At 40.5% G+C, this 25497-nt stretch overlaps 1 protein-coding gene and 1 pseudogene across 18 annotated transcripts in view; one reads left to right on the plus strand and one right to left on the minus strand.

Moving 5' to 3' along the window:
* SRPK2 (SRSF protein kinase 2) overlaps nt 1-25497 on the minus strand; it is a 286321-nt gene that overhangs the window by 130463 nt on the left and 130361 nt on the right.
* LOC106997593 (large ribosomal subunit protein eL36 pseudogene) lies at nt 5788-6942 on the plus strand (annotated as a pseudogene).

Consider the following 25497-nt stretch of genomic DNA (forward strand, 5'->3'; position numbering starts at 1 on the left):
TCCATACTCCCCCAACCAGACAAATGACAAAAAGCTTCTAAGTAAAGGCTGAATCATGCAGGGTAAACAACAGCAAAGCAGCATCACTTGGATAAACAAGTAGCTGCAAAATTAATCATTTTTCACTTCAAGGCAGATGGACCCTGAAAGGTGATACTTGCCTCAAAGTCCTAACTGATCAATAGTCAAGGTAACAAAACCATCATCATCATCATCATCATCATCATCATCATCATCATCAACCCTTGGGTGAGAAAAGTTGCTGAGAAAAGTCTGGACAGGAGTCAGCATAAAGCACTGCTTCCCACTCCAGGAGCCTCAGGAGGTACTGCCTGTCCTTACTCCCAGGCAGCCAAGGCAAAGGCCTATGGCCTAGGCTCAAGTTTGTTAACACGCCCACTGGTGGTGACTCTCCGAAGAAGTCTCGAGGTCACAAGCAGCAAAACTACAGGGGAAATTCACTGGAAGGACTCAGATTCAGTGGCAAGACACATCTAGCACCATGGTCCAGAGGCTTATCCAGTGGTGTGCCCACAGCTGCTGCCTCTCCCATTGCCTACTCTTTCATTACACAACCTACTTCAATCACTGTAACTAGAAATAAAATAGCCAGTCAGTTTGTATTATTGGAATCCAGAAGCCTGAATGACAAGCTTCACCATTACACAGTCATGATTTGATTTTTGTTAAAATTAAATAATTTCTGATAATTTGTTGTTCTGTGTTTTGACTTTAGTAACAAAATCATTACATTCAGTAGGAAATTAGAAATGAGCACAATGAAGAAAGTAACATCATTTATAACCCCACCACCTAGACTGAAATAACCACGACCATTCTGGAGCACATCCTTCTAAGCTTTCTTCCAAAATGAACATCTTGACAAGAGAACAAAGCACGAAGGCAGTAAGCAAACTTGAGGTCTACGTAGTCATTAAGCCGGGGCAGCCAGGTAAAGTTATCATCCAATACACTTCTAAGAATGAAGAGGCTTCATTCCACTTCTCCTAATAAGCAAGCCAAGAAAACACACAGAAATCACAGCCATCCCTGGCAAACCAGAGTGTACAACTGCCCTACATATCTGAACAGTCCAGCCTCCTGATTAGGAAATCCTACTTTAGAAATAGTCCCATTTATCAGAAGGTATAAATTATACATTCTTCCTATAAAGCACAATTTAATCAGTTGTTAAAAAGGGCAACAAAAAGATAAACCTTCCTATGTTATAAGCAACCTAAAATTTTTATGAAAAACTTCTCAAACAGAAGCTACAATTTAACATCAGAAAGCACAGACTATAGATAGCATTCCTTCCTTCCTATTAAGTCAGAAAAAAATTTCATTACAATTTATCTTTGCATAGGTCACTCAAATAGAGAGAACAAAGGACGTTTTTCCTAAATTATCAAGGTATCACTGAGGCAGTTACATCTAGTCCTTCTCAACCAAAATAATACATCTTTGTTTTCTCCTCCTGTAAGTGGGTCAGAGCCCTTACAAATACTGGAAGCAGGGAAACAGCCTGAACATCAAAATATATTGTTTCAAACGTACTCCTAGGAGCTGACAAGATGTTCTGCGATGAGAACAAAAAATGAAGCCATAATTAACAAAATCTGTTTAGATGAAGTCTGATTTAAAAATAATACTCCACAATATAAAGCAACAACAGAAACCCCACTAAAGTATTGAAAATCCAAGCCTAGATTCAAATATAGTGATACATGGTTGATAAGAATAAGAAAGCCAATTCTCTGAGCTTAACATTGATCCTTTTAAACTAGGATCTTCACAGCAGTGTCAGATTTGGCTTCCTGCCTTTCTCAGTAACTACTTACCTACAGGCTATTTTCTTACTTCTTTTCTCAAAATACTCTATTTTGAAGATGAATCCTGCGGAAATTCCCTATCTCCACTGATCAAATTCTATTTACAGCAGAATAACCTCTGGATCAAATACACTGGGCACAATATAAAAGGTATTAATCTGTTTAGGTTGCTATAACATAATACCATAGAGTGACTTATAAACAACAGAATTTTATTTCTCACAGTTCTGGTGGCTGGAAGTCCAAGATCAATGTGATTCTGGTGAGGGCTGGTTTCCTAGCTCACCAGTGGGGCCTTCTAGCTGTGTCCTCATGGTGGAAGGGGCAAGGGGCCTTTCTCAGTCCTCTTTATAAGGGTATTCATCCCACTCATGAGAGCTATGCATTGGTGATCTAATTGTCTCTCCCAAAAGCCCCACCTCCTAATACCATCACATTGGGGGTTAGGAATTCAATATATGAATTTTAGGGGAACATATTCAAACCATAGCATGGTCAAAAATAAAATTTATTTTTATCCTTTAATGGAGCAATGGTGAAATAATCGTTCTATGTGGAGGAAGTATGGAATGAACATACATTAAAACAATTCTTTAAACTGAGTCCTAAGAATGTAGAAAAGGTACAGAAATCACGTGATTTATTATGTTTTCTACATATAAACCCTTCCTGGACAGAAATAAGGGGGCAGTGGAGGAGGAGAAGAAAAAGGAAAAAAGTGCTTTTAATTTTAAAGCCTAACCATAAATTGCAGTTTCAGAAAGTACAAGGAGAAGTGACACCAAACTTTGAACCTCATTAGACTCTAAAAATGGGAAAATTTACACGTGATGAGAAAGAATTGCACTTTGAAATGGCAACTTTTACCATCAATTTTTTTCTGTTATGTTACATACTAAATATATTCAATTTATTACGGGCCTTCAATTTCCACAAATAAAATATTTGTCCAGTATATACTGAAAAAACTATCTACAAAATATTTACCAAAGTGCTTAAGGTGATGAATTAAAGTAATCTTTGTCGGTACCATGCCAGTTCACAGTCTGCAATGTTTTATTGTTATTATTCTGACTTCGTTTGCCTGCTTTTTAAAGAATGTTCCAGTATCATTTTTACGAAATTGAAAGGAAGAGACTGAAAGCAAAAAGATGTAAGAACTCTTAAGTGAAAGCACAGAAATGGTGTCAGAAAGTAAAATAAATTCGCTTTAAAAGGGGTTGCATGGTAAGAAAAGGATGTAAACTTTTAAAATTTTGTTTCTAAGGAACTCTAATTTTGATGCCAAAATTAGATGGTGACATATTGAGGTATATAACAGGACTGTAAAGCTAAATTTAGATGTTCCTTCTTTAAAGCATCTGCCAGCTCCTAGACCACTTATTGAATAGGTATCTTGTGCTAAACAGTTATGTACATTATTTCAGTTAAAGCTCAAAATGTGTATGCATTATAGAGAAACTGGACTCCAGAGAAGGTTACCTATTTGCCCTAGGTAAACATTAGTGACCAAGTTGATATGAAAATCCTGCCTGACTCCAAAGCATGTGATCATTCCTCTAAATCAAGTTGTCCCTCATACCATCCACCCCTCTTCAGTATCTACTTTATATGCACTGTCCCCTTAAATCCTCACAACCCTGTGTGAAGTAAGCATTATCATCTTCATTATAAAAATTAGGAAAACTAGCACAATGAGGTTAGGCAACTTGCCAGAATTTAGCTTCTGGTCCCTGGCTCCAAAGTCCATATATTCTTTCCAATATATTTTGCTGCTTTCAGCTCTAACAATCTACAAATCTATCATCACATGACCATCTCTTCCTTTACAGTAAACCATGATTCTGTGCAGGAAGATCGAGTCAGACGTGATATTTCATTACCACTGCAACTCTCATCTTTCTCCCTTCACACACTCCACATCACCTCTCCCAGCAAAATCACCAGACATCTTCTCATGGATTGGTATTACTATCAGCTACTCCCCCTACCACCCCTATAGACGACCATAAACGCTGAAGAAAAGTAGGAGGAAATCTTCCCACCAAGAAAAGGTCATTGGGGCCACTTTTACAGTTTGTCATATTCTACCTGATAATCTTACTCCAACAAGCCCAAGGACCAGGTCAAATTCAATATATATTTAAAGTAAGAGTTTAAATATTCCCATTGTTATTTTGATCTTACGTCATTATCAGCTGGTTGACGGCAGGCAACATTTCTAAGTCTGTGACTTCACCTATAAAATGAATATGATAGCAAATGACCCTTCAACCTTAGAGCTCAAAGTTAATCTAACCTACATCCCCTCTTCCTTTGCTTGCTTGTGAGAAAGAAGCTGAAAATTTGGCAGGGTGCAGTGACTCACACCAGTAATCCCAGCACTTTGGGAGGCTGAGGCAGGTAGAATGCTTGAGGTCAAGAGTTCAAGGCCAGCCTGGCCAACATGGTGAAACCCATCTCTACTAAAAACACAAAAGTTACCCGGGGGTGATGGTGCATGCCTGTATTCCCAGCTACTCAGGAGGCTGAGGCAGGAGAATCGCTTGAACTCGCGAGGCAGAGGTTGCAGTGAGCCAAGATCACCCCACTGCACTCCAGTCTGGCGAAAGGGCGAGGCTCCATCTCAAAAAAAAAAAAAAAAAGCAGCAGCTGGAAATGTACAGGCAAGAGCAGATAAAACTCGACAGTAAGTAAAGCAAGTGGTCATTATTAGGTTCTGCAATATACACAAGGACCTACTCAGAGGCAGGTGTGCACGCACACGTCTAATCTGAAACAAGCGACAAAAACAATCTAGAGTTTATTCTTGCCAACCTGAAATGAATCACCTGTTTTTACCTCATCTACATTCAAGAGAGGGCCCAGATTGATCCAAAAGAGCCACTGAACCATGCTCACCACTGAGTCTTGAGGCAAGCCAGCTCTCCAACCCTTAGAATGACCTCTGGCTTGACTGCAGCTATCAACTGAACATGAGGAATGGAAAGCTACAAAAGCCTAAAGCTTATCACAGAAGCAGCATTTCAAATATAAATCTACTTCCATATTTTATTAATTCTGGTAGAAGGTAAGGCTCAAAAAGCCTGGATATCTTAACATTCTAATCTTTTTTTATTATTATTCTTCCTTTTTAGAGACACGGTCTTGCTCTGTCACTCAGGCTGGGGTGCACTGGCACCATCCTAACTCACTGTAGACTCCAACTCCTGGGCTCAGGTGATCCTCTCACCTCAGCCTCCAGAGTAGCTGGGACTCCAGGCCCACTACCATGCCCACCTACTTTTCCTTTTTTTTTAATTTGGGTAGATACGGGGAATCCCTATGTTCCCCAGGCTGGTCTTAAACTCCTGGCTTCAAGCAATCCTTCCCTGTCAGCCTCCCAAAGTGCAGAGATTATTTCCATGTGAGCCAATGCACCCAGCCTACATTCTAATCTTAATTATCTAAATCCAGATGATGACACTTCACAGTTGAGGAGCCTGGGATAGGATCAAAGGTGGCAAGATTGAAATTAAAATCCTAAAGTCATTTGTAATCCCAGCACTCTGGGAGGCCAATGCAGACAGATCACCTGAGGTCAGGAGTGCAAGACTAGCCTGGCCAACATGGTGAAACCCCATCTCTACTAAAAATACACAAATTAGCTGGGCATGGTAGTGCATGCCTTGAACCCAGGAGGCAGAGGTTGTACTGAGCCAAGACTGCACCATTGCACTCCAGTCTGGGTGACAGAGAGACACTCCATCTCAAAAAAAAAAAAAAAATCACATGCCAAGCAATCTTAACGAATGGTAAATTTGGGGCTGCGAAGACAGTTGAGAATTATAATAGACTGAATTTGCAGCAAGACCAAAAAAAAGTTTAATTTCAGTCACAAAGATGTTATTATCTCAAAACCATAACACAATAAGTACCTGCAGCTCAGCAGATTATCTAAATTTACATGTGAGAAATGGTACGAACAAAACTTACCAGTCCAATCCAGAGACCTTTGCCAAGAATTCTGGCTGCTGCCATCAATAAAACAGAAGAGAAACAGCCAAGGTAACTAAGCGTAAGTCCCAACTCTGCCATTAATGAGATGAGTGTGCCTCCAAGGTTCAGAACTTGGGGGTACTTCAAACATTGAGTGGGAACTTCTAGAAGGAAAGAGCTGCCATAAAGAAGACCCGCGAGGGCTGAAGAGCTGGCAGGGGTGGTGGGCCCACCGCTGGTCAGGAGGCTTTTCCAGGCCAACCAAAACCACCACGGTAGTTGGAGACCCCACTGAGTCCATGAGAACACAGAGAAGTTGGGATAAAACAGCTATAAAAAGAAACATTTGCAAGGCTGTTCAGAAGGCAATAAAACAAGAAGATACTGTCCAATATTTCCTAATAAAAAATACAGGGCCGGGCGTGGTGGCTCACGCCTGTAACCCCAACACTTTGGGAGGCCGAGGCTGGTGGATCATCTGAGGTCAGGAATTCAAGACCAGCCTGGCCAACATGGTGAAACCCTGTGTCTACCAGAAACACAAAAATTGGCTGCGCATGGTACCAGCCGCGCGCCTGTAATCCCAGCTCCTCGGGAGGCTGAGGCAGAACCGGTAGAAGCCAGGAGGCGGAGCTTGCAGTGAGCTAAGTTCGCGCCACCGCCACCGCACTCCAGCCTGGGCAACAGAACGAGACTCCGTCTGGGGGAAAAAAAAAAATCCCAGAGTTCCACAGGGCGCCAGTCCCAGCCCTTCCGCCAAGGCCACCGTTGGAGAACAGCAGCCCTGGCTCTGCGCTACCCTGTGGCCATGGGCCTCAATAAGGGCCAAAAGATGACCAGGAACGCAAGCAAGCCCAGGCACAGCCTCCACCACGGGCGTCTGACCAAACACACCAAGTTTGTGCGGGGCATGATCCGGGAGTTATGTGGCTTCGCCCCGTACGAGCAGCACGCCAAGGAGCTACTGAAGGTCTCCAAGGACAAATGGGCCCTCAAGTTCATCAAGAAAAGGGTGGGGGCGCACATCCGCACCAAGAGGAAGCGGGAGGAGCTGAGCAACGTCCTGGCTGCCATGAGGAAAGCCGCTGCCAAGAAAGACGGAGCCCCCTTCCCTGCCCTCTCCCTGAAATAAAGAACAGCTTGACAGGAAAAATAAAATAAAATTAAATTAAAAATATATATATATACACATATATACACATACACACACACACACACCTTTTTTTCTTAGTATTTCCTAACCAATTGGGAAAGACATAAAAATCTGTATTCAACTAAAATTTGTATCTACTCTGTAGACCAAAGAATGTGCTAGGCACCAGGAACGTGAACATGAGACGGTTAAAACTCCTTGTCTCTCGAGCTACTGGAGTAAAAACCACTGAGTCTCAGTACAGAGGTCTAGACGCTGCTCTAGGAGGCAGCAAGATCCTCTGCAGTGTGGTGGTAAGGGCAGCGTGCAGGGGACGTGGCATCTTCTGAGGTCCAGGCAGAGGGAAGTACACATTATGAAGATAAGAAGGGTAAAAGAGCCAGAAATGGCAGGATCAGTGAGGACTTTAGATAAAGAAGACCACCAGACTGTGAGCGACCTGTCTTAAGCTACATTAATGAGTCTCTTTTAGGAATATATTTCTGGGGATGATGCAAAGGGCGGAGGAACAGGAAGAGAGGCTACTGGCAGTCAGGAAAAAAACTGAACAACATTTGAGGAATGACGGAATGAAAGCAGTAAAGTGAGTTCTGACAGAAGCATTTGAAGAGAACTTCTGCAAAGAAACCGGTAGGATCTGGTGACCAACTAGATGTAGACTATGCTGGAAAATGAGGAGATAGAGTAACTCGGGCTTCTGCATTTAGAAAACACTTTTTTCCCCCTCAAGAGACAAGGTCTCTCTGTTGTCCAGGCTAGAGTGCAGTGGTTATTCACAGGCACAATCTTAGTGCACTATGGCCTTGAACTCCTGGGCTCAAGTGATCCTCCCACCTCAGCTGCCAGAGTAGCCACAACTACAGGCACACATCATCGCACCCAGCTGGCGACACTTTTAAAAATTAAAAAGCAGAGTGACAAAATTTTAGAGACAGAAGGGTCATCCCCAGGTCACCACGAGGCAGGATAAAGCCTGTGGGCCCCACTGTTGTAGACCCTGGCAATTAAGAAGTAGCATGAGTAGGAAGCCTGGCAGAGAGAAGATAATGGCTCCAGCAGCTGCTGCAAAAAGAAAAGCTGGAAGGTTACAAACATACATCGGCAAAAATTCTTACTATTTGTTAGGGTAAGATTAGGGAACTTAATTCTATTCTTACATAGACCTCATAAAATTTCTTGTTGCCTTCTACTTTCTTTCAAAGATATTTATGTTGTTCATTTAAACACATACACAGAAAGTTACACACAGGGTAATTTCTGTCACCGATCCTAGAGCCCTTAAGGACAGCCATAAACCAAAAGCAGTATTTATTCCCTCCCCCTCACCCTGCAACCACATTTTACAAGAAAGAAAACTGAATGAAGCACAGGCCATATGATCTTTCAGTACAATCAGGAAATTTTAGACAAGATAATGAGTTTGTTTTAGGGCCAGATATATTTGAGATGTCAACAGACATTTGGGTAGTGATGTAAAGTAGACAGCTGGACATATACATCTGTGGCTCAGAATACAGAGCTACAGATATAAATGTGGTAGTCACCAGCCCACAAATGGCCTTAACACCATGGAAACAGATGCGATCATCTTCAGAGAGAATGCAGATGAGAAGAGCAACAGACCTACAACAGTGACACTGAGGAAGGGCCAACATTTAGAAAAAACCAACAAAGAAACTGAGAGGTACTGCTTTTGGTTCAACTTCTATCTACTTCTTCACTAATCAAAGACAGAAACCTTTTCTATTAAACCATATATATGTATTTTCAGTGCCAAATACCAAAGTATTGGAATACTGAAAACAATCAACTATAAATTTTAACAATTTCAGTAAGTTGCCAGCAGTTAGTGACAGCAATCTATCACTTTCCCTGAACTGTCAGAGAGAAAAGGATTCCACGTAAGTGACATATCCCAATAAAGGAAGCTTTTCCCTTTTTGTGAACAGTTCATAGCTCAAATTCTTCCAAGAACCAGGCAGGTGAGTGTGAAGCACTAAGATTCAGACAGTAAATGTTGGGTCCGAGTTCTACTGGAGTGGGCCTGTGCCTCCTAAGGGCATTCAAATTCAGTCTTCTGTAGAGAATACCTGAGGATCCTGGTACTTGCGGTACCATGTGAACTAGAAATCCAAACCATGCTTCCATGGGCTTTTTAACAACTGCACAAGGCTGCATAATGACAAACTTTCTTATATTTATCATCTCCAAGGTCTATTCTCCAGCTATTAACCATTTTTCTCTATATACTAAGTCCTCATAAACTCTATGTTGTAAAAGACACAATTTAAAAAATGATCGGTTCTGTGGCTTTGGGTAAGTTATCTCACAGCCTCAGTTTTTCGTCTGTAAAATAGAGATGATTAATAATATTGTTATGAGGACTAACTGAAAGCGTGCTTAAAGAAGGCTGAGCACCCAGTGAAGGTGAGGTCATTAATGAAGGATGAGGAAGAGGGGAAGAGAAAGTGAGTAAATGATGATGTCCTTTAAGTACATCACTGATGATCAAAGTGCCAATAATGCCTACACAACTACAAGTAACACCGGAGTGTCATACATACCAAAAAACAAACACACACACACACACACATACACAGACGCACATAAGTTATACCTTTTCTTGGTTTCTAATTTAATTGTTCAAAGTTTTTAACTATTAACTGAACAAAATATGACAATTAAATGGTACCTAACAAAATGTGTCATTAAAAAGAAGAAGTTTAATTCTTGGTATTTTATTTGACTGTATTAACCACCTTTTTTAAAAAAAAACTTTTTTATTTTTATAGAGATGGTATCTCACTATGTTGCTCAGGCTGGTTTTGAACTCCTGAGCTTAAGTGATCCTCTTGCCTTGTGACTCCCAAAGTACTGGGATTATAGGCATGAACCGTCATGCTTGGCCTTAAAATCTTTTTTTTTTTTTTTTGAGATGGAGTTTCACTCCTATTGCCCAGGCTAGAGTGCAATGGTGCGATCTCGGATCACTGCAACCTTCACCTCCCGGGTTCAAGCGAATCTCCTGCCTCAGCCTCCCAAGTAGCTGGGATTACAGGCATGCGCCACCACACCCAGGTAATTCTGTATTTTTAGTAGAGATGGGGTTTCTCCATGTTGGTCAGGATGGTCTCGAACTCCCGACCTCAGGTGATCTACCCGCCTCGGCCTCCCAAATTGCTGGGATTACAGGCGTGAGCCACCGTGCCTAGTTGGCCTTAACAATCTTTTAAATCATCTCCTGAAAAGGTTGCTACTACTTAAAGGAAGCAAATTTTATAGTCCTAAAAAGTCAGAGTCACATTTATATTTAAACCCCAGCACCCTTGCCTAAGAAATCACACAGTTCTCTTCAGATAGAAAAGAACTGGGCTAGGCATGGTGGCACAAGTACTTAATTCCAATACTTTAGGAGGCTGAGGAAACAAGACTGTTAAAGTTCAGGAGTCTGAGAGCAGACTGAGAAACTCAACGAGATCCCATCCTTATGAAAAATTTAAAAAAAAAAAAAAAAAAAAAAAAAAGTCAGGCATGGTGGTGTGCACCTATAGTCTCAGCTACCTGGGAGGCTGACGTGGGAAAATCATTTGAGCTCCCGGGTTGAGGCTGCAGTGAGCTATGATTATACCACTATACTCCAGCCTGGTGACAGAGCAAGACCCCGCCTCTTAACAAAAAACAAACAAACAAACAAAAAAGATTTGTAACTGAATATTCAAAGGTTAAACCAAGCTGGTCTAGAAGAGGGTGGAAAATAACAAAACTGTCAATTCTGTCCACGTGTGCTAGTTACATTTGTTCTATTTGATGACCAAGGACATCACACCTCGTCTCTCAGCCTTCTTAAGGCATATAAATGGAAGTGACTGGAGAAAAGACATGAAGAACACATCCTGGTCCACACATCTGCAGCTTGATGTGAGCCACCTTGCACATACAAACAATGTACATCTTTGTTGTTGTTCAGATATCATACTCTGAGGCTTAGGGGTTTGGAGCTGCAAAACATAGCTTTGAGAGCATCTCTAGTGAGAATAAAGCCATCTACATTACTTATCAACAAGTATTTTTTAAAGAATTAAATAGTGAACAGGAAAATGCTCTGTAAAATGAAAGGCATTTAAGTTATTTCTTCCCTGGCTAGGACACAGCTAAAAGAACAGTACTAGTATAATTTAAAATAATCATTCTTGGTTTTCTTAAAGAACAGAAAAAAAAACTGGTCAAATTCCTTGGTACTAAGTTTCCAGACTCTAAATGCCTAAATTTCAAATGCTGGAAGTTATCAGTTTATAAGAATCCCATCTAGAATCTTAGTTGTATCAATTCACCATTTTGGGCATTAGTTTTTCTATCTAATGTATAAAACAAGGGTGTCAGATGACCCAGACTTCCACGTTCTTTTCTTGCTATCATGCTTTTTCATTCCATTAATCATCCTATATATGCGTGGTCAAAAATCAAGCAATAATAGTTAAATGCTTTTGAATAGCAAATAAAAAATATTAAAACGTTGCATCACTCATAAATGAACTTTTAACTTTCAAAACCTCAACTATACTAAAGTCATAAAAAAAAGTAATTCTCAAATATGGTGATTCCTCCTAATAATCTATTCTTATGCATATGACCTAGAATGAGGATGACATATGATATGTAAATCTTTTTCTCATATGAGCTCTTGTTGCCCATGTGCCTCTCAAAGCATGTCCATTTCATTGAGCTAAGTGTTATTCTAGTGTTAAAACGTAGTGGCTACTTTGGCCAGGCACAGTGGCTCACGCCTGTAATACCAGCACTATGGGAGTCCGAAGCAGGTGGATCACCTAAGGACAGGAGTCGAGATCAGCCTGGCCAACATGGTGAAACCCTGACTCTACTAAAAATACAAAAAAAAATTAGCCAGACATAGTGGCGGGCACCTGTAATTCCAGTTACTCAGGAGGCTGAGGCAGGAGAATCACTTGAACCCAGGAGGTGGAAGTTGCAGTGAGCCGAGATGGTGCCATTGCACTCGAGCCTGGGCAACAAGGGCAAAACTCTGTCTAAAAAAAAAAAAAGAAAAAAAAGAAAAAAAACCTATTTTGTACCATATACCCTTACATGCAAAGAATGCAAGAAAAAGAAAAAAAAAAAAAACCTGATGTGTTGCATCACTGGAGCAAAGTCAGCTGTGTTGGATTTACAGAGGTATGTTATCAGTCACTATAATTTCACATTTGGAGATATACAGGTTTTCCCTTACATGCATGCAAAATATTATGCCATTGACTCCTAATAGGAATTTTTAAGTTCGAAAACACAAAATGTACTAAATCCCACCAAGGAACTAAATGGAGCCCTGTTCTTAGAAAAAGTTAATTTCAGTAGATCTACTTTAAAAACATTTAAATTGGAAGAATATTTTTTTGAAAATGCTTGATTTGCACTGATCTAAAAGCTCTTCTACAAATTCATCATGAATATCTCATTCAAAGAATCAGAAAACCTTTGGTGGTCCCCATAAAACCTGTAATTCCATTAAACAGGTAGATGAACCACTTTACTACTAAGATAATCAGCTCCATTTTTTTCACCAGTTGTTAAATCTTTTCTAGCACCTCTGGGGAGGCAAGGGATAATAACTTTGTTTTTCTTCAGGAGCTAGAGGTACTGCCAAGCAGAACCTAAGCTGCCTCTAGGAACATGGCTGATATTAGGGCAGTAACAGCAACAGAAGGTACTCAGGGGTACATGGCAGTGGAGGAATGACATGAGGATGAAATGGACACTGCAGAAGTCATTACACCCAAACACATTTTCTTCACTTGTGTACTTTGAAATAAATACTTGCATCTGTGTTGAAATGCAGTAACTATAACAGGACAACGCCACAGCAATAAATGCATCAATACACATTTTCCTTCAATAAAAAGACCCCCCAAAAAACTGACAGTCCTAAACTGAGGGAAAAGTCACACCTAGAAGACCTGGTATTTCTTGTATCATAGGCAGCCACGGGTTCCTCTAGAGAAGTCTTTCATTTATTCAAACACAGACTGTCACATTATAACTGATGAATACCCAGTAAGAAAGGAGGCAAACTTTTTATCTTTTCCTTTTTATAGAGACAGGGTCTCGCTATGTTGCCCATGCTGGTCTTGAACTCCTGGGGTCAAGCTACGCTCCTGCCTCGGCCTCCCAAAGTGCTGGGATTACTGGTGTGAGCCACTATACCCAGCCACAAGCATTTTTCATGAAAAAGACAGGGCTGAACAACAACAACAAAAATTCTTTCCTCTAAACTTAATCCCACCAGACTTCCTTTTCAGTAAATGAATATAACAACACCTACCATCACTTAATTGTAAACTTTCCACAGCTCTGCATTAAACAGAGGCTTCTCCTACAGGCTAAAGATTGTCCTGGTCCCAGGAAAAAGATGTCCTTTTTGCATCCTGAGCCCAAAGAGTATTTTAATAATCATTAGTAATCACCACATGGGAGTGTGTCTGGTGAAGGGAACAAGAATTGAAATTTGAATCCAAATTTGGGTTGTTTTTTTTTTTTTTTTCCCTGAGACGGAGTCTTGCTCAGTCGCCCAGGCTGGAGTACAGTGGCGCAATCTGGGCTCACTGCAAGCTCTGCCTCCCGGGTTCATGCCATTCTCCTGCCTCAGCCTCCCGAGTAGCTGGGACCACAGGCACCCACCACCACGCCCGGCTAATTTTTTTCCTATTTTTAGTAGAGACGGGGTTTCACCATGCTAGCTAGGATGGTCTCGATCTCCTGACCTCATGATCCACCCGCCTCGGCCTCCCAAAGTGCTGGGATTACAGGTGTGAGCCACCGCGCCCGGCCGGTTTTGTATTTTCTTTTAAGCTCTAGCTAGACTGAATGGCAAGAACAAACTGAGGTTAAATTCAGTGTCGTGGCTTAAGTGGGGAAGAGGGAGCTGAATACCATCATAAACTATAATTTATTGACCTTTATCTCTTTTATCAGACAACACAAAGTTGGAAATTCATCTATATGAATTTATCTCTCCCTTTAAAACTGAACATTTAAGAAACTACACTCCTTTTGCCTTAAGAAGACTGTTTTATGTTAGTAGAACATTAAAAAGAATATATAACATTTGGCAAGTAATATGACAGATAACTGAGTATTTTTCTCCTTAAAATGACAGAAAATTAAGCAGCTCCTTAAAAAAAATGCTCAAAATAACTTTATACAAGGACAAATAACTGAGTGGTTTCCTTTAAATTACTAATTTGAGTTATAGTAAAGGAAATAAACTTTTACCTGTAAAATATAATACTGTCAGGATAGAAAGTGTAAAAGAATTTTTAAAAGAAAAAAAAAAAAAAAAACGGAATAGGTTGGAGCTTAGGAAACAACGGGCAAAAGGAAACAATATTCATTTAGGAACTAAAGAACAATAAAGAAAACAATATTCATTTCTAAATTTAAAAAAAAAGGTTAAAGTAACAGTTCACTGGCATTCTCATCGAAAAGAAAAAGTTGAGCCGGGCGCGGTGGCTCAAGCCTGTAATCCCAGCACTTTGGGAGGCCGAGACGGGCGGATCACGAGGTCAGGAGATCGAGACCATCCTGGCTAACACGGTGAAACCCCGTCTCTACTAAAAATACAAAAAACTAGCCGGGCGAGGTGGCGGGCGCCTGTAGTCCCAGCTACTCCGGAGGCTGAGGCAGGAGAATGACGTAAACCCGGGAGGCGGAGCTTGCAGTGAGCTGAGATCTGGCCACTGCACTCCAGCCCGGGCTACAGAGCAAGACTCCGTCTCAAAAAAAAAAAAAAAAAGAAAAAAAGAAAAAGTTGAGTGGTTTTTGAATTTTAAAATTAGGTAAAATTAAAAATTGAATCCTTCAATCATATTAGCCACATTTCAAATGCTCATAGCTTTTACTGATATTATACAATCTTCCATCAGTGGAAGACAGATTGCCCAGAAATTCCACTTAGGCAGCACTGGCCTAAAGTATTTTAAACAATTTATAGAAATGATACTTTATATATCCATTAAGAATTTTTGCAACAAAATGATTAGTGAAACATTCAAATTATCATCATTTTTTTTTTCTGAGACAGAGTCTCCCTCTGTCGCCCAGGCTGGAGTGCAGAGGTGTGATCTCAGCTTACTGCAACCTCCCGTCTCCCGGGTTCAAGCAATTCTCATGCCTCAGCCTCCGGAGTAGCTGGGACTACAAGCATGCGCCACCACGTCCAGCTAATTTCTGCATTTTTAGTAGAGACAAGGTTTCTTCATGTTGGCCAGGCTGGTCTCAAACTCCTGACCTCAGGTGATCTGCCCGCCTCAGCCTCCCAAAGTGCTGGGATTACAGGCGTGAGCCACAGTGCCTGACCCAAGTTAGTATCTTTACATTAGGATTTCTTTAATCATAATTAACTGCATAAAACATAGAAACAAAAAATATATAAGATTTTTATAAATCTTATAAATATATAACAGGTCACCTGCCTTTAGAAAGAAGCACCTCTAACTATGGTAATCCATTTCGATGTTTAATACCCCCAGTGTCAAGGAATTCATCCACCCTCAGTCACTCATTGTAAATGCTGCCATAATATTCCCACCCATTTCCAGAACAGATAAATAATATCTTGCTGCAAAGTCTACAGCATATCTTACAGCCTTCCATTCTAGGGGGAAAAATCTATTTCTTTAGACTTTCTTTAAATCACCTTACTTTATGCCCACAGGAAAATGTGCATGTATTATCTACAAACATCCTTGCTAAAACCTTTCAATGGCTCTTGGTAATCATCGGCATAAAATTCAAAGACCTTTCTTTGCCACCTGGTCACTATATACCCCCTCATCTATTTTCCCATCCTCCCCTCCATCTCTTTCCCCGCTTATGCAAGTATTTAGAGTTTCACGATGGTGCCACTATGTTTCATTTCACTCTGATTTCTCAGATGCTGTTTCCTGGAATACCATTTAGACTAGATCCAAGCCATCCTGAGACAATACATAGAGCAAATCCCTGTCCCCCACAAAAGTAATTCAAATTCCAGAAAGAAAAATGAAAAGGTCTTGACCAAAAAGGTGATTAAATTTTAGAACTGTCTTAGAAGGGGAACAAAATTAAGTAGTAATTTTATTGCAGTGCAACAAAATTAAGTCATTGAAAATATATTGAGCCACCAACCACAAGGCCATGGTTGAAAAAGTAAGGTTAGAGAATCTTAATTCCCGTACATCTTTATTTAAAAAAAAAAAAAAAAAAAAAAAGAAAGAAAGAAAGCCAACCAGCCAGCCATCTGTGTTGAATGTTTTGTCATCTGTTTAGAGTCAGAGGCTTGAATCACATAGCTTCTTGAAATTCTTACAATATTTAGATTTGTTAGCATAAATAGAATATCCAAATTTTTTTCTGACTATGTCACTTAACTGCTAACATCTTATCAATGGCACATTAGGTACACTTTAGGTGTTTCATAAATGCTTGACTGAATATAAGAATCTACTGACGAATCTTTTACCTTCTTACAGCTGATTGTACTGATCTCACTTTCACTTACCCACACCCAATGAACACAGCAAGTACCACAATAATACTTAACATTTACTAGAGAAAGGACCTAAAGAGCAGAGACTGGTAAGTCAACACTGTCTAGAATATTATTCAATGTCATCTATACAACATTCACAAAGAGGCTATTTTGAGAATTTCAAATGAGGGTGTAAGTTATAAGGTTTTCTTATACACTGCCAACGACAACGTAATTAAAGATGTACCTTTCCGAAAAGCAATTCAACACTCCTTTATCAAGAGCCTTACAAATTGGCTTCACAAGTGATTCCATTTCTAAGACTCCATCAATAAAATTATGTACATCCATCAATATCATGAACTCAGTTCTATGCAGCCTTTATAAATGATATTATAGATGTTATTTAATAACATAAGAAAATTTGCATATGTTAAGTATAAAATGCCAGTTTTAAAATCATTTCTCAGTATGATACTAGATTGTACGGTTGGTGATGATGTTATCGTTAAAGTACATCTGCTTGGTTTTTTGTTGTTGTTGTTATTGTTGTTTTGAGAGAGACTCTCGCCCTGTCGCCCAGGTTGGAGTGCAGTGGCGTGATCTTGGCTTGCTGTAGCCTCTTCCTCCTGGGTTCAAACAATTCTCCTGCCTCAACCTCCTGAGGAGCTGGGATTACAGGTGTGCACCACCACACCCAGATCATTTTTGTATTTTTAGTAGGGATGGGGTTTCACCATGTTGGCCAGGCTGGTCATGAACTCCTAACCTCAGGTGATCCACCCGCCTCGGCTTCCCAAAGTGCTGGGATTACAGGCATGAGCCACTGCACCTGGCCCATCTGCTTGTTTTTTATAGATCTTAGACTAAAACAAAAAATTCGCCAGAAAAAAATTAATCATGGTGACTGGACTGTAATGATTAACAACTCAGTGTCTTATTATCATTTTATCTGAAATTTCTAAAATAAATAAGCATTTAAAATATGTAGAAAAAAAGTTATGCTAAAATGATAATTAAGTTAGAGGAAAAGATTTGGTTCTACTGGAGAAACCAGTATTGTTTCTCCTTACAGATAAAAAAAGAGGAATGTTAATTATTTTCTTAGTATGGCCATCAAGAAGCTTAAAGCCAATTTTGTTAGTCACCTTTACTAGTTGCACAGCAAATACCCATATCTGGGTGTGCATCTGGCTATCCTCCATCAAAACCTTCTACTGTGACCTGCATTTTCTCTGACCCCTTTTTTTCTACTGCATTATAGGTAGTTATCAAACTAGTCTCAATATCTTTCCTGGGGGAAGGGTAGGTGAAGCGAGGAAAAGACAGATGGAAAAGAAGGAAAAGGGAAAGGTGGGGAAAAATGAGGTGGCAGTTTTGAAAACAGAACATTTTCCTACCTCCATCATTTTCAGATTATTTATAAAGTTTAAGTTACAACATAGTGGGTACATACATATTTACAGAACAAATGAATGATATCCAAGTTGAGAAACGCACATCTAGGCCAGGCACAGTGACTCATGCCTATAATCCCAGCACTTTGGGAGGCAGAGGCGGGCAGATCACCTGAGGTCAGGAGTTCAAGACCAGCCTGGCCAACATGGTGAAACCCTGTCTCTACTAAAAATACAAAAATTAGCTGGACATGCTGGCGGGCGCCTATAATCCCAGCTACTCAGGAGGCTGAGGCAGGAGACTTGCTTGAACCTGGGAGGCAGAGGTTGCGGTGAGTCGAGACTGCACCACTGCACCACTGCACTCCAGCCTGGGCGACAGCGTGAGTCCGCCTCAAATTTAAAGAGAGAGAGAGAGAGAGAGAGAGAGAGAGAGAGAGAGAGAGAGAGAGAGAGAGAGCGCAAGCGCGCAAGAGAAATGCACACCTGTCCGGGCTCTTCCTATTCCATACAGTTAATACCTTATTGACTTTTGTAATGTTTTTTTAGTATGGCTATTAGAGCAGTGGTCAGCAGTGTTTGGCATGCCTGAAATCTCAGAAAAATCCAGAGACACACCTGTGAGCATCAAGATAATTTTACTTCCACTATTTCAATCTACAGTTTATGCTTACTACTCACAGGATTTAAAAATCCCTTACAATAAGTCTGCACAAGTCTGTGGCTCACAAACTGAGAATCAATGTGCTACAGCACAGAAGAAAAATATTTACCACAGACTGAATCTGAAGAGTAGATATTCTTATTTTTAAGGCTGTTTTGAGTTTCTGTTTTGTTTCTAACTTGCACCATTATGTATATATGTACGTGCGTATGTATATATTTTTAGAGACAGGGTCTCACTCTGTCACCCAGGCTGGAGTGCAATGGTACAATCACAGCTCACTGTAACCTCAAACTCCCAGGCTCAAGTGATCCTCTCACCGCAGCCTCCTGAATTGCTGGGACTACAGGTACACATCACCATGCCCAGCTTATTTTTAAATTTACTTGTAGAGATGGGGGTCTTGGTATGTTGCTTGGACTGGTTTTGAACTCCTGGCCTCAAGCAATCCTCCCACTCTGGCCTCCCTGGGATTACAGGAATGAGCCACTGTGCTCAGCCACACAAGCATTTAAAATGAAGAGATCTGACATAAAAATCCAAATGTTCAACTTGTACTAAAAAAATCACAAGAGTCAGCAAAACCTGCCCTGTATTTATACATGGCTGCAATCAGCAAGATCGGCACCCACCTCTAGATGGTGTCATCGTCTCCAGTTTCTGTGCTCCCCAACTGGCTGCAGCCATTCACTGGACATACTCTTGGTAAGCAACTGTGTTTGTAACCTCTTTACCACACCTCTGATCTTTTAAAATAAGTTTCCCAGAAATGCAATTATTAGTTATGTGCAATTCTTTCTAAGGAGTGCCAAAGGCTACTCACTGTAGTGTTGTCCATGAGAGTGCTTAGCACTGCATATCCAAGAAACAAGTTATTCCAGGGGCCAGTCATCCGTGAATGTGTCTTCCATGCAAGGTATGTACACTGATATTCTGTACAAATCCTACATTTCTGTGCTGCCTTTGTGGCTCCCTCATTTCCAAATCACTAAGTGGCTAGTGCATAGTAGCTGCTGAAAAAATGCTGGGTGGATGGATAACAAATATAATCTACTAAAATTAGTCTTAATTTCTTCCAGCCCCAGTACATAAAAGATTGTTACAAAAGGAATCTGCACTATCACTGTTGAAAGTAGAGTTTTTATTGTTGCTATTGTTATTATAATAGCTGCTTGCATTTGTTCAGAACCTCCCTGATAAATTCATCATAATCTACATTGCTGGAGGAGAAGAGGATCCCAAAGAGAAGGGGAAGTGCCACTGCTGCCATGCAAAATGATCTTAGTGGATACTTGAAACCTGGTATTGAATTACACTGAATCAAATACTGAGGAAGTTATTCCTTTTCCAGGGTTCTTTCAAACTACCTGGGTGTATAAGAGAACAAGTCTCACTTTGGTGCTAACACATTATTTATGTCCCTTTATGACACTTGCCAATTGAACTTCCCTTGTAAACACAGAGAGTATATGGCTCAGACTTGGAGCCTTTATCAGACAACAGAATCTAGATAGGACTTAATAGTAATTTCTTTTTAAGGCAAATGATACAGGTTCTCTATTTCTGGTAGCGATATAAAGATTCCTTTTTAAAGAAAATTAAGCTTCAAAAAGCATTAAAAGGTTTTACATTTATTTTAAGAAATTTAAAAATAAAAAAGCATGGCTGGGCGCAGTGGCTCACACCTGTAATCCCAGCACTTTGGGAGGCCGAAGCAGGCAGATCACGAGGTCAAGAGATCGAGACCATCCTAACACAGTAAAACCCCATCTCTACTAAAAATACAAAAAATTAGCCAAGCATGCTGGCACACGCCTGTAGTCCCAGCTACTTGGGAAGGGGAGGCAGGAGAATCGCTTGAACCCAGGAGACAGAAGTTGCAGTGAGCCGAGATCGTGTCACTGCACTCCAGCCTGGGTGACAGAGCAAGACTCCGTCTCCAAAAAAAAAAAAAAAAAAAAAAAAAGCATGACATAAGGCCAGGTGCAAGGGCTCACAGCTGTAATCCCAGCACTTTGGCAGGGGAGGCTGGCGGATAACGAAGTCGGAGTTCTACACCAGCCTGACCAATATGATGAAACCCCATCTCTATTAAAAATACAAAAATTAGCTGGGCATGGTGGCATGCGCCTGTAATCTCAGCTACTCGGGAGACTGAGACAGGAGAATCGCTTGAACTCGGGAGGCAGAGGTTGCAGTGAGCCGAGATCATGCCATTGCACTCCAGCCAGGGCAACAAAAGCGAAACTCTGTCTCACCAAAAAAAAAAAAAAAAAAAAAGTACAGTGTGGAGTGCAAATGTGACCCAAAAAAAACCAAGGTGATACACAAAATACTAATATCTGGGCTGTAAATGACCATGTTTTATGTTTATCAGGCCAACACCATCCTGATACCAAAGCCTGGTAGAGACACAATTTTAAAAAGCAAATTTTAGGCCAATATCCATGATGAACACCTATGTGAAAACCCTCAATAAAATACTGGCAAACCGAATCCAGCAGCACATTAAAAGCTTATCTACTGCAATCAAGTCCACTTCATCCCTGGGATGCAAGGCTGGTTCAACATATGCAAATCAACAAACGTAACCCATCACATAAAAACAGAACCAACAACAAAAACCACATGGTTATCTCAATAGATACAGAAAAGGCCTTCAACAAAATTCAACAGTCCTTCATGCGAAAAACGCTCAATAAACTAGGTATTGATGGAACGTATCTCAAAATAATGAGACCTATTTATGACAAACCAACAGCCAATATCATACTGAATGGGCAAAAACTGGAAGCGTTCCCTTTGAAAACCAGCACAAGACAAGGATGCCCTCTCTCCCCACTCTTATTCAACATAATGTGGGAAGTTCTGGCCAAGGCAATCGGGCAAGGGAAAGAAATAAAGGGTATTCAATTAGGAAAAGAGGAAGTCAAATTGTCCCTGTTTGCAGTTGACATGATTGTATATTTAAAAAACCCCACTGTCTCACCCCAAAATCTCCTTAAGATGATAAGCAACTTCAGCAAAGTCTCAGGATACAAAATCAACGTGCAAAAACCACAAGCATTCCTATACACCAAAAACAGACAAACGGAGAGCCAAATCATGAGTGAACTCCCATTCACAGTTACTACAAAGAGAATAAAATACCTAGGAATCCAACTTACAAGGGATGTGAAGGACCTCTTCAAGGAGAACTACAAACCACTGCTCAATGAAATAAAAGAGGATACCAACAAATAGAAGAACATTCCATGCTCATACATAGGAAGAGTCAATATCGTGAAAATAGCCAAATGGCCCAAGGTGATTTATAGATTCAATGCCATCCCCATCAAGCTAACAATGACTTTCTTCACAGAATTGGAAAAAACTACTTTAAAGTTCATATGGAACCAAAAAAAGAGCCCACGTAGCCACGACAATCCTAAGCAAAAAGAACAACGCTGGAGGCATCACGTTACCTGACTTCAAACTATACCACAAGGCTATGGTAACCAAAACAGCAAGGTACTGGTACCAAAACTGCTATCTAGACCAATGGAACAGATCAGAGGCCTCAGAAATAACACCACACATCTACAACCATCTGATCTTTGACAAACCTGACAAAAACAAGCAACGGAGAAAGGATTCCCTATTTAATAAATGGTGCTGGGAAAACTGGCTAGCCATATGTAGAAAGCTGAAATTGGATCCCTTCCTTAGACCATATACAAAAATTAACTCAAGATGGATTAAAGACTTAAATGTAGGACCTAACACCATAAAAACCCTAGAAGAAAACCTAGGCAATACCATTCAGGACACAGGCATGGGCAAAGACTTCATAACTAAAACACCAAAAGCAATGGCAACAAAATCCAAAATAGGCAAACGGGATCTAACTAAACTGAAGAGCTTCTGCAGAACAAAAGAAACTACCATCAGAGTGAAAAGGCAACCTATAGAATGGGAGAAAACTTTTGCAATCTACCCATCTGACAAAGGGCCAATATCCAGAATCTACAAAGAATTTAAACAAATTTACAAGAAAAAATCAAATAATTCCATCAAAAAGTAGGCAAAGGATATGAATGGACACTTCTCAAAAGAAGATATTTATGCAGCCAACATACATATGAAAAAAATGTTCATCATCATCGGTCATCAGAGAAATACAAATCAAAACCACAATGAGATACCATCTCACACCAGTTAGAATGGTGATCATTAAAAAGTCGGGAAACAACAGGTGCTGGAGAGGATGTGGAGAAACAGGAACGCTTTTACACTGTTGGTGGGAGTGTAAATTATTTCAACCATTGCGGAAGACAGTGTGGCGATTTCTCAAGGATCTAGAACTAGAAATACCATTTGACCCAGTGATCCCATTACTGGGTGTATACCCAAAGGATCATAAATCATGCTACACTAAAGACACAGGCACAGGTATGTTTATTGCAGCACTATTTATTTACAATAGCAAAGACTTGGAACCAACCCAAATGTCCATCAATGATGGACTAAATTAAGAAAATGTGGCACATATACACCATGGAATACTATGCAGCCATAAAAAAGGATGAGTTCATGTCCTTTGCAGGGATGTGGATGAAGCTAGAAACCATCATTCTCAGCAAACTATCACAAGGATAGAAAACCAAATACCACATGTTCTCACTCATAGGTGGGAGTTTAATAACGAGAACACAAAGACACAGGGCAGGGAACATCACATACTGGGGCCTGTTAGGGGATGGGAGGCTGGGGGAGGGATAGCATTAGGAGAAATACCTAATGTAAATGACGAGTTGATGGGTGCGGCAAACCAATATGGCACATGTATACCTATGTAACACACCTGCACGTTGTGCACATGTACCCTAGAAATTTAAAAAAAAAAAAATACAGTGTGGAGTGCAAATGTGACCAAAAAACACCAAGGTGATACACAAAATACTAATATTGGGGATGTAAATGACTATGCTTTGATGTTGCCATTTTGGCACAGAGACGGTGTGTCCAAATTTAATTTCCATTGTATATTAAATGAAAAATAAATGTAACAATAAGCTGTGCACTTTTATGGTAATAGAAAAACCTAAGACCTGTAACCTTGACAGTTTGTAAGTTAACAAAATTAGCTTATGATTATGATTATTAATCTATGCCAATACCACAGAAATGACTCCCCATACCAATAAAGTCTTCCTATAAAGCTCATAATTTGTAAACTGCAAATGAACATTATTTGTTTTATTGACATTTTGTGATGAAAGCACTTCCATATATAAGATCATAAGGTGGGGTTAACAGTGAGTAAGCCAGTAAGTAGACCAAATGTCACTGATACTCCCCACTGTCAAACAGCAGCTGTGACAAATGCTACAAAGGAGAAGTACATGGTCCTGTAATTTGATATAGGCAGAGCTTCCTTGAGATAGGAGGGATGGGAACAGCAAAACAGCCAGGACATGACCAAAGGAAGAGATATATGAGACAAGGCTGGAGAGGGAGACGAGGACAGAGAAAAGAGGTACTCACTGACCGAGGTAGTTTTTTTTTTCTGAACTCCCAAGCACAAGGAGAAGACAGTTGAAAGGTTTTAAACGTGGAATGACCTACCTGATCAGATTTGTGTTCTGAAAGGTTTGCTCTGGCTGTAATGTAAGCAGCCCTCCAAAGAAGCATCAGTAAACAGAAACAAAACTGATTACAAAATAATGTAGAAACTACTACATCTAGACCAAATAAATAATGGCCAACAGAAAACCAGATCAGAACACTGTCCAGTCTCTTACTGGAAACTAACACTACACTTTTATTTAGGTATATGATACATACATTTTAGAGACTAGGAACAGCTTAAAACTTATCAAAATGTCATCATTTCTTGGTCAGACCTAAGGTGGCCTACCTACCTCAAGGGCTTGAAGTAAAGAGGACTGGAGCTCGAGGAAGTGGCTCCAAGGGAGATGGCTAAGCATCAAAAACTGAGGCTCTGATTTACATTCCCCAGCTCCCAAACCAAGCATCTTCTTTATGTATTTTACATGATAACTTCCTATTAAGGTTTGATGAAAGAAAGGTTTTGCTACTGAAACCAAGTCTGAAAACTAATGTTAATACCCACGGCCTCCAGAATCCAGTTACAAGACTATCATCAGTCCGTGGGAAAGCAGTGTCTCCAACACCACCACCCTAGGGTCGCTTACTGCTATATACTTCTAATTCTGTTCCCCCTCATGAGCGCTGATGTTTCGAAATAGTCCAGTTTCTGCGCCTAATCCTCCTCAAAATGGTGCAAACTCTGGCTAACACTGGTAGAGCCACCAGAATGCTAACAAGGAAAAAGGAAGGGAGAAAAGGAGAGAAAGGAAGCAAAGGAAAAAAATATATACAATACCAAATTGAAAAGAACCCGGAGCATACACAGTTGGTAGAAGTAGAGAGTGGTACCTTCACTTTGGAAAACTGACAATATCCACTAAAACTCAGCAACTGCACTTCTAGGAATATATTAAACAAATGCATGCAAGCTTCACTAACCAAAAGGCATGTATAGAAATGCTCACAGCAGGCTGGGCAAGGTGGCTCACATCTGTAATCCTAGCACTTTGGGAGGCTGAGGTGGGTGGATCACCTGAGGTCAGGAGTTCGAGACCAGCCTGGCTAACATGGCAAAACCCCGTCTCTACTAAAAATACAAAAATTAGCCAGGCGTGGTGGTGCAGGCCTGTAATCCCAGCTACTCTGGAGGCTGAGGCAGGAAAATTGCTTGAACCCGAGAGGCGGAGGTTGCAGTGAGCTGAGATCGCTCCGCTTCACTCCCGCCTGGGCAAAAGAGCGAAACTCCATTTCAAAAAGAAAAAGAAATGCTCATAGCAGCACTATCCCTAATAACCACAAACTGTAAGCCTCCCAAATGCTCATTAACAAAATGAACGAACTGAGGTATATTCATGAATACT

Source organism: Macaca mulatta, chromosome 3 (genome assembly GCF_049350105.2).
Source record: "Macaca mulatta isolate MMU2019108-1 chromosome 3, T2T-MMU8v2.0, whole genome shotgun sequence".
NCBI lineage: Eukaryota > Metazoa > Chordata > Mammalia > Primates > Cercopithecidae > Macaca > Macaca mulatta.